The sequence below is a fragment of the Chiloscyllium plagiosum genome, chromosome 39, assembly GCF_004010195.1.
Source record: "Chiloscyllium plagiosum isolate BGI_BamShark_2017 chromosome 39, ASM401019v2, whole genome shotgun sequence".
NCBI classification, from domain to species: Eukaryota; Metazoa; Chordata; class Chondrichthyes; order Orectolobiformes; family Hemiscylliidae; genus Chiloscyllium; species Chiloscyllium plagiosum.
Window position 1 is genome coordinate 10,438,348 of NC_057748.1, and position 9,877 is coordinate 10,448,224.

Genomic DNA, 9,877 nt, shown 5'->3' on the forward strand with positions numbered 1-9,877 from the left:
AGGATGTTGAAACTAACATACAATGAGATAGGTAGTCAAGCAGAGATCAGGATGATGGAAGTATGTTGGGTTGAGGCTAGAGAACTTGCTCTGAGTCACCATTAGGGAAGTGACACACAAACATTTGTGCAGATACTTTAAGACCCATCTTTGTCACTTCAAGTTAAGAATCTCATCAACACTATAGGAGAAAGGGAAGATGTAGAAGTTGGTCTAATCATGAAAGACAGTATTATTACAAATGACATGGGATAGAAACCTGACTGTCAGGAAGGAAAACATCAAGATTTTGATACCACTGGATTTAACCCAAGACGAAGTGGAAGGCAGGAGCTGATGAGATTTCAAAATTTCTGGCAGCATTAAAAATGTAGTTATGATGAATTTAAAAATTGGGACAGATAGTTAAAGTGAAGTGAGTCTTGGAGTCAAGAGGTAGCAGAATGGTGTATTTAATTGATAGAACAGTAACATACAAATGCTGAAAAAGGAAAGAAACTAGGATTTATCCCTGGTACACTTATTGAGGGAATTCACCAAGTTATTTAAGGCAGCCGTAAGTATCAACTGGACCAAATGGTGAACAGACTCGTAGAGACATGCTGTCAAGACATTGAATAGGGCTAGAAAGATCAAAGCAAGAGATTGTGGATGATAAAGGGATTATAAAAATAGCCATGGTGACCAAACACAAGGTCACTCGTGACTCTAATCGTCACATCTGTGTCTTATGGGGAAAGAGACAATGCTGCAGAATCCCAAATAGACAATGAGAGAGCTGGGTACCTAGATGCAAGGCAAAAATAGATCTGAAACTTGAGAAATGCAGGAAAGATAGAGCAATAACCGAAAAGGATGGTTTAAGCATGATTTTAAGTTATTTGGTTTGACAGAAGTAGGGATTTTAAGAAAGATAGTTTTATAACCTCACCTCCAGATCAGGGGGAGTAGGAGTTTAATTAACAAAATACAACAGGAGAGGAAGAAACAGGAGAAGGGAGGAGTTAGATTCAGGGAGTAGTAACATATATAAAACTACGAGTGGTCTTGATTTTAAACAAAGACTCTCACTTCGAATACTAAGAAGGGGTAGCAAGAACAGAGAGCAACCATGGAGATAAGTAGCACAGAATCTAAAGTTACATAAGCATAACTGAAAGAGTTGAGGTCTCTGCATTACTAAAAGGAGACAAGAAGTTGATGCTTATCATTTTGCATCTTAATCCTGGTGACTGCAAGACAAATAGCTTTGACCTCCTGCCTCCTTTTAGCAATGTTTAAGTCTCTGCAACATTAATAACATCAATGCCTCTCCAATAATGCTGCAATTACAGAAAGCATAACTAGCCAAGGGAGCACTGATTATCAGGAAAATGCAAAGGAAAAGATGTCGATTTTGATTTGTCTGCGAGGACAGACATTTTGGACAAGGGACACCGGATACAAGAAATAAGTAAAACTAACACTGTTTCCTCATCAAACCGCTCACCATCATTGGCAAAAGCTGAGAGAAAGAAGTTTGAATGTGTCAACTCAACCACAAGAGTTTGTGATGGATTTCTCCACAGTTAAAAGTCACTATTTATAGGTAGTTGGCAATGTTCCTTTCAAGAAATATGACCAGAGCAATCTATAACAAGGATAACTTGCACACAAGTGCCTTGCAAATGTCAACTATATGAGTAACCAAAATTTTCAGCCACTCTCACATTTTATTTCCTGAGCTATCTTAGATTTCTGTATTGCGTGCAAGCACAGACAAGAAATCAGCCATGCATTATGCTCCAAGACATCTGCTCAGGACAATTTCTTGTAGCTAACGAAAAAAAGAAACGTCAGGGCTCAATCAAACATCTGATGCCACACATTCTTAACACATTCATTCATACATTTTGGTTGTGAACAATCACCATATTACGTAGGAGTTAAAGATCCAGAATTTGGTTTCCAGCATCTGCAGTCATTGTTTTTACCAATATAATCAGTGTAGGCAATATTTCTGTTAACTCCTTGAAAATTCAATTCACTAATTTCAATTTATACCTTTCCAGTGGCCTGAAGTATTGTCGAACTTTAGATATTTTAATATTTAGATACATTGATGGGTCTACTTAGCTGACTTTGTTATTAACTGCAAAGGTTAAGCTTCATTAACCTTAACTTGTAGCTCACTGCATTTTCACCTGGGGCCTGTACTGTTTCTTTTCTCTGATGTAAATTTAGCTCGTGTGGGTATTACCATTGAACTGCACTCTAAGCATAGCTAACCAGTGCATTCTATAACTGCTATCTCTCCTGACTATACACCTCCAGCGCAGGTGAGACCTGTACCCAAACTTTCTGGCCCAGACACTATGACTGTGCCACAAGAGCCCCTTCTCTTTCCTGACTATATAACAATTTTTATTTAAAGCTTCTTAAACTGATTCATTGTATTTGTCTTTTATCCCGAAAATGTCAGCTTTGTACAGGTAGTTACTCTCAATTTCTTTCTCCATGTGCCAATCTCATTTCATGCAATGGTTGCTCTTTTTATGCCCGTGCTCTTTTTAATATACACGGAAGAAGTCACGATTGTTTAGTGTATGCCAGGCTCAATATGTAATTGGAGTTTCTTTGCAAATTTTACGCTGCATCCTTCTTCCTGGAAAAGTCACTCTTCCAACATTGCGTCATTGGCAAATGTAACCAGCTCAGTACGTTAGCAGCAGCAGCCCCTCCCATTCGGCCCTATCTGGAAGAACAGTGCCTAACCTCAGATCAACACCTCCCCCAACAGGTCTGCTCAGACAACACACAATATAGGGGTATGTTGCAGGCCCAAATAGTTCAGCAGCTCAGGAAACACATGTACTTTAATATTGTTACCAAGTCTGGCAATGGGCCTTACAACAGCAGTGCAACACGCCAAGAATGCTCTACTTTAGATATAGTGGATGTTGCAAGAACTACATGGTTATATATTGTTACCAGGGTGATTTTATTGTAACATTTCATAAACAAAACCAGCTAGAGGGGGGAGGGGAGAGAATTATTCAGAGTTTCTGGAACCAAACCAGTGGCCAGCCTGTGAAGCAGGTAAGGAAAGATTTCTTTCAGCTGTTTTCATAGAGATGTAAAGCATGGAAACAGACCCTTCGGTCCAAACTGTCCATGCCGACCAGATATCCCAACCCAATCTAGTCCCACCTGCCAGCACACGGCCCGTATCCCTCCAAACCCTTCCTATTCATATACCCATCCAAATGCCTCTTAAATGTTGCAATTGTACCAGCCTCCACCACTTCCTCAGGCAGCTCACTCCATACACGTACCACCTTCTGCGTGAAAAAGTTGTCCCTTAGGTCTCTTTCATATCTTTCCCCTCTCAAACTAAATGTTTTCTTCCTTGCTCTCCTGTTGTGTGCTGACACTTGCCAGAGTGTAGTCATCTCTGGTATATTGTCCAAGTGTTTATGCACAGGTTAATCATACAGGTTGAACCACAAATTCATCCAATGCTGCACACGCACCATCTCACTATGAAATCAGTGGACAAGACAGTTAACTGCAAGAATCCAGTGCGATCACTTGCCAGAGATGCTGAATATACCATTTTTACTACCATACATTCAGAGATCAGATAACGCAACGAGAGGTGAGAATGTTAAACCCGCAGTTTTCTCATGTGCATGGTTCAAATTAAAACGTGCTGTTATGTGCAACAGAAAGAGCCAAGTTTTAGGAGAACATGCACCACCCTGCAAAGCTGCACACCTCTTCAACCACTCCCTCCAGCATCACCCAAGGTGGGGATATAGCTAAAGTTTCGTAAGAGGATGGGGCAGGTCAGAGTGCAAACAAGTTCACTATGGGATAGTTGGGCTTAGGTTCACAGTGACGTTATGAGTCATTGAGATGTACTGTCTCAAACATGGCGAGCTTCCAATCTCAGCTGAGCTGCCAGTGAAAGCAAGATTTTGGGCGAATGTTTAAACAAAATATATAAAAGTTCCAAACACCAGGACTACAATTCAGCCAAGGGAAGTTTGGGTAATTTCTTTTGATGCTCAGAAAGGGATGTGTGTGTTGCAAAACGAATTGCCAAAGAAATCTTCTGAAACGATATAAACAGCTTCAGGAGACATTCAGACCAGGGATTAAGTGGTACAAGATGGAGGTTACGTAGGGTTGACAGTTTCCCAAATGGAATAAGCTTTGTAGAGCTAATCTTTTCTTCCTGAAAGTTCATGTGAGTTTGTTAAGCAGCAATGATAAACAGTCTTTCTTAAGGTACAGAAAAAGGCACAGCAATGAAGGCTGAACTAGGGAAAGCAGTTTAGGCAACACTTGGTTTACCATTCAGATTACTGTTAAAAGCTATTCTTAGTTGTTTCTAGTAAGATTTCAGATCGAACCCATTCCTTTTCCAGCTGCCATTATTGCAGGTGGTGTAACTAGGTCACTGTGAATTAGTTAAACAGCAACATGTTTTAAGCACTTGATTAAAAAGAGAGACATTGATCGAGGTAAACTAGGGAATCATGAAATCTCATGCGATATTCCCATCTCCCACTCCAGTGGGATAAAGTTACATAGCCACAAGCACCCCTTCAACCTCAAACAATCATAGAACATAGAACATAGAAGAATACAGCGCAGTACAGGCCCTTGGGCCCTCGATGTCTCCCACTCCAGTGGGATAAAGTTACATAGCCACAAGCACCCCTTCAACCTCAAACAATCATTCATCCTTTGTGCATTTACCTGCGGAAAACATCAGCCCAAAGTCCGACTTTACATGACATCAGAGCCAAACTCAATTATCTCCTTCCAACAGCCACGTGCACATTTTCCAAAGTGATCAGCAGTGGAATTCATTTTTGGTTCTGGGTTCAAATGCAAAATCCCCAAACAATGCTCCAATTAGCAAAAGACGAGCATCTATTACTTTGTTGACCAGTCGGTTGTTCCAATCTTTCAACCAACACTGACAGTAAGAGAAAGATAGAAAAGTGCCTAACAATTAAAAATAATTCAACATATAAAATTAAATTAGCCCCATCAGAAAACTTTCCTTAGTGAAGTACAGAGGAACCTCGATTATCTGGAATTCGATTATCCGAATATCGGATTATCTGGCAGGATCGCAATGTCCCGATGCTCAGCTAATCCACGTATCCAGAATTCGATTATCCGGCATTCGATTAACTGAACTAAATACTCCCCGCCTGTGTCCTTAAGATAATCGAAGTCCCTCTGTAAACCAATCCAATTTAGGATATAGAACACACTGAATGAGTTGTATAATATTTTCCAAAGTAAGGGTTATTGTTTGACATTGTTAAGGCAATTAAAATTAAGCGGCAGCCTAATTAAATCAGCTTCCTCATCGATAATGGTCAGTGATTCTCGAACATTGGGAGCAAACTTTAACCTTAAATCTCTCTTCAGAGTTGCAAAGTTGACCTGCAGAAACTACACCCTGGTCAAACCATGTGATTAATCGGCCCAGCTATTACACTACCACTGTTCCCAAATCAAACCTTTCCTTCACCACAACCCTATCTCCCTTTCTTCCAGATCAGAGCTCTTAAGATAATGCACTTATTCCCTGCCCATATCAGCAAAGTACCACAGTGAGGACACATCTTAGTGATTGGCATTTTAATAGTTCATAATTCTAGATTAAATATACACAGAATCACATACAGGCATGTACCTTTGTGACTTAGAATGTCATTTCAGTTGAACTATACTTGTCAAATAAACAATATGGAATACTTTACACCCGATGACTCAGTTAAGCGATAAGGACCTTATCTTTCTCATCACAAATCAGCAAAGTCACCACATTACGTACCATAACCAAAACTGGACCAGTGTAAATAAGACAAATGAATATTTATACAGTTTGGATTAAATCTCTCCAAAATTCACAATCTTCTTTCTAGTGCAAACTTGGTAGCCATTCTACATTGGCAATATATCTGCAATAATATAAACGACTAGTTCATTTGTTTACTGTGGTGCTGATTAAATAAGAATACTCCCTTATATGCTTGCTCAAACATTGACATGGAATATCTACTGGCAGGATAATAGTTCGAAGTTTCAAACAAAGGACAGTAGCTCAGACTATACAGCATTCCCTCAGTACCACTTTACATGCCTGCATCAGGAATGCACAAGTCTTGTATAATCCACTTGGATAAACACCATGAAGCCACTCGGAGCACAAACAAAAAAAAACCTCCCATTATGTTGCACGTATCTTCCAATATTAAATCATCTTGACATTCTTCATGGTGCATACTATGACATGATAATGGAAAGATATAAAACAATTTTGAAATGCTTGAAACAATCTGTCACATTACATCACTCAAGTCCAAATAACCTGACTAACTGTGAAGCTTCATTGCTATGTAGAACACATTATTCAGCGCATGTAATTCTAAATTTCTCCAATTGCTTTTGCCCCTCTGTCCTGATTTTCTCCTGCTGGGATATTAAATCTTTGCAAGGAATCATTTCCATCAACCTCAGTGATCTCCAGTAATTGTTGTGTGCCTAAGTTATCAATTCAAGATAGATTGCAACCTCCTATCCTGCAACCTCTGTGTGGACCAGTTGCTTCAGCAGGCAGGGAACTTACTGCAGGTATTTTAAATTCAGTTGTTCAGGAGCACTCATCTCCTGCAGGTGATGACCTATCAATTCAGCTGTCACCCCTATGCTGCTCTGTTCTTGTGAGCCTTTTGGGGCCCAAGACTCAGTCAGAACCTATTCTAATGCAAGGCAGACAGTTTTCCAGCAGAAATCATTGAATAGTGGTTAAGAAAGTGAACATAAAACACACATTGGCAATGATATACTCCTTTCCCCCTCACTATCAACACTTTAAATAAACCAAATTCCATTCCAATGAACAACCAAGATCCAGCAACTAAAGGAAATTACACATTGAAGTCTACACCTTTTAAATTATGGGAACTCGAAACAGGCTGTGAACTGGCTCCTCAGCAGCACAGCAGATTGACAAATCATAGAAAAGCTTACACGAGGAAGATCTTTCATCCTCACCAGCAATTGTTTGATATAATTTGCTGGGGGATAAAAGAAAAAGAAAAACATGCAGTCTATTTAAAATCCAACCAGATTTCAGGATGGATGAGCCAATTTCCGAAAATAAAGTTCTGATGGATTAAATGACTATTTTGATTTTTTTAAAAAACATTATTTCTAACCCAATGTTTAGATCAACTCTATCATCATAATGGATATGACTGCCACTCGGTCCATCATCTCAGCCCAGCTCACTACAAGCACAACTCTTTTCTCCCCACCCACAGGCCACAAATTATTTGAAACAATTATCTAACTCCCTTAAAAAAATGATTGAACACACTTTTACCACACACGCTGGTAGAGCATTCTGAATCCTAGCCCATTCACCACTAAGAAAAACTATTTCTCAAAGTTATTTCCTTCATGTTGCTGTCAGTATTTTTGCCACTGAACTTGAATTGGCCTGCTCTGGTTTTCAGCCCTTTAACAAAAAAAAATTCCATGTGCTTTGTTTACTCTCAACTGCCCCAGCATCTGCACTCAATCCACACCCCACATCCCTGAAATCATTCTTGTAAACATTTTATGATTAGATTACCTACAGTGTGGAAACAGGCCGTTCAGCCCAACCAGTCCACACTGACCCTTCAAAGAGTAACCCACCCAGACCCACTTCCCTCTGACTAATGCACCTAACACTATGGTCAATTTAGCATGGCCAATCCACCTGACCTGCGCATCTTTGGACTGTGAGAGGAAACCCACGAAAAAATGGGGAGAATGTGTAAACTCCACACAGGCAGTTGCCTGAGGCTGGAATCAAACCTGGGACCCTGGTGCTGCGAGATAGCAGTTCTATCCATTAAGCCACCGTGCCGCCCTATACGCTGTCTCAAATACCTTCACATCCTTTGCAGAAATAGGATACAGTCAAGTGAGGGCCACTTGAACACACTAACTTCCACTAACATTGAAATCCATAGATACCAGCTACTCAAGTACCTCATCCAATTTTTGTTCTTTCTGCACAGATTTTAACAAAAGATATCGACAAGCTATTTAACTGTGAACAGCATCACAGTCCAGCCTCATTCCCCTCTCAACTGACGATGAACATCAACTTTTTTCTATAAAACTGCCTTGGCCTTTGAATAGTGAACTGGGAAAAGACGTCAAGTTGATTTATTTTCCTGAAGAGCATCTATATTGGCAAAGCAGATCCAATATGGGCCTAATTCTGCTCTTGTCTTATAGAACTCAGACTGAGCTAACAATTAAGAAATTTAAAGCGTGGATTAGGCTATTCAGCCCATCACCTCAATGACAGCTGAGGAAGAACCATCGACTTTACCCCACGGTCTGCTCTTGGTCCATAGTCATGTTGGTTCCAGCATTTCCAGCACAGGGATTCTGCCCCAACACCCTTTCAGGTCGGGCTCCAGACTGTACCATACTCTGGCTAACAGAACCCCAACTTTCACCGAAACCTTCCACCTCCAGTTTATACCCGTTCGCTGCCTAGGGAAATGCATGTCCACTTCGGCCCCTCATAATTCTGTACACCTCAACTGAATAGTGCCCTCTGCACTCCCACAAATGACGCATTCCTTTCAGAACCCTGCAAACTGCACTGCTCAGTAAATCAGCAAAACATGATTTGTCCTGAAATGCTTCGTGCAATGATTTTCACGTTTGAAAGATAATCTTGCCAGCCGCCCCCTCCCCCAGTGGTACCAGGAAGAGAGAGAGAGAGAGGGAGGACGCACAGGAGGAGAAAGTGAATGTAAAAGTATCCACAGGTTGAACAGGCACAGCACCATCAAAGTATCCACAGGTTGACCAGGCACAGCACCATCACCCCCCCCCCCAAACAAAAAAACCCAACAAACAAACAGAAGGAGTGAAGAGGTCCCAAGCTGTGAGAGGTAGGCACTTACTTTTAAATCAGGGTGAGTGGGTAGGTCCCCGCCGCCAGACGGTAATGGAGGTGCTGCTGGTTGGATGGAGACGGTGAAATGCGAAGCAGTCGTCCGCCGAGAAGCTGCATTGGGCGCCCGTCTGGTCCACTTCCCAAACCTGACGGCAACCTGCCCTCCGGCTTACCCCCCCACCCCCGCGTCCCTCCCTTCCTTCCCTTCCCCGCCCGCCTTCCTTCACCCGCAGCCCGGCCCCGCTCGCCAGGAAAGCCCGGGGATTGACCTATTTCCGCTAGGCCTCGGCGACCAACTTCTTTTTTCTCTCTCTCTCTCCTGTTCGGTCGGAGATGGTGAAAGACCAAGAACGAATATTTTTTTTTTTAAAGATTAAAACGGGGGGAGGGGAGTGAAGTGAAGGCTGCGGGTGGGGGGAGTTGGGGAAGGTGGCTCTGTGTGTGTGTGTCTCTCTCTCTCTGTCTGTCCCTCCCTCAGGCTCGGTGTCCGTCTCCCTCCCTCCCGCTCGCCCGTTGCTATTTACTATCGCTCACTCGCTCCGGTTCCCTTCACACAACATGTCCGCCCGACCCGGTCCTCCAGTATCCCGGCGTGCACCGCGGTGCCTAGCCAGCCGGTTGCGTGGGGGGGGAAGGGAGAGGCTGACCATCTTACACCCCCTGCACCCTCGTTAGCTGGGGCATGGTCTGGGAGACCATGTGCCCAGAGCAGTGGGGAGTGCCAAAGAACACTCAAAACCTTAATTCTCTTTTCCTTTTCTCTCTCTCCACTGATAATGACTGATCTCCTCCAGCAATTTATGTTTTTGGTTCAGGGTGGTTTAATAAAAGAGCTGGGTTGTGGCACTGTGGTAGTGCCCCTACCTCTGGGCTAGCAGCCCCAGACTCAAATCTCAC

At 42.2% G+C, this 9,877-nt stretch overlaps 1 protein-coding gene across 1 annotated transcript in view; it reads right to left on the reverse strand.

Annotated features, from left to right (window-relative positions):
• Positions 1 to 9,175, reverse strand: part of LOC122542217 (serine/threonine-protein phosphatase 6 regulatory subunit 3-like) — a 99,751-nt gene extending 90,576 nt beyond the window's left edge. Inside the window, exon 1 of the mRNA XM_043679714.1 lies at positions 8,988 to 9,175. The gene's annotated coding sequence lies outside the window, so the exon portion shown is untranslated. The remainder of the gene's footprint in view (positions 1 to 8,987) is intronic.
• Positions 9,176 to 9,877: the final 702 nt, after the last annotated feature.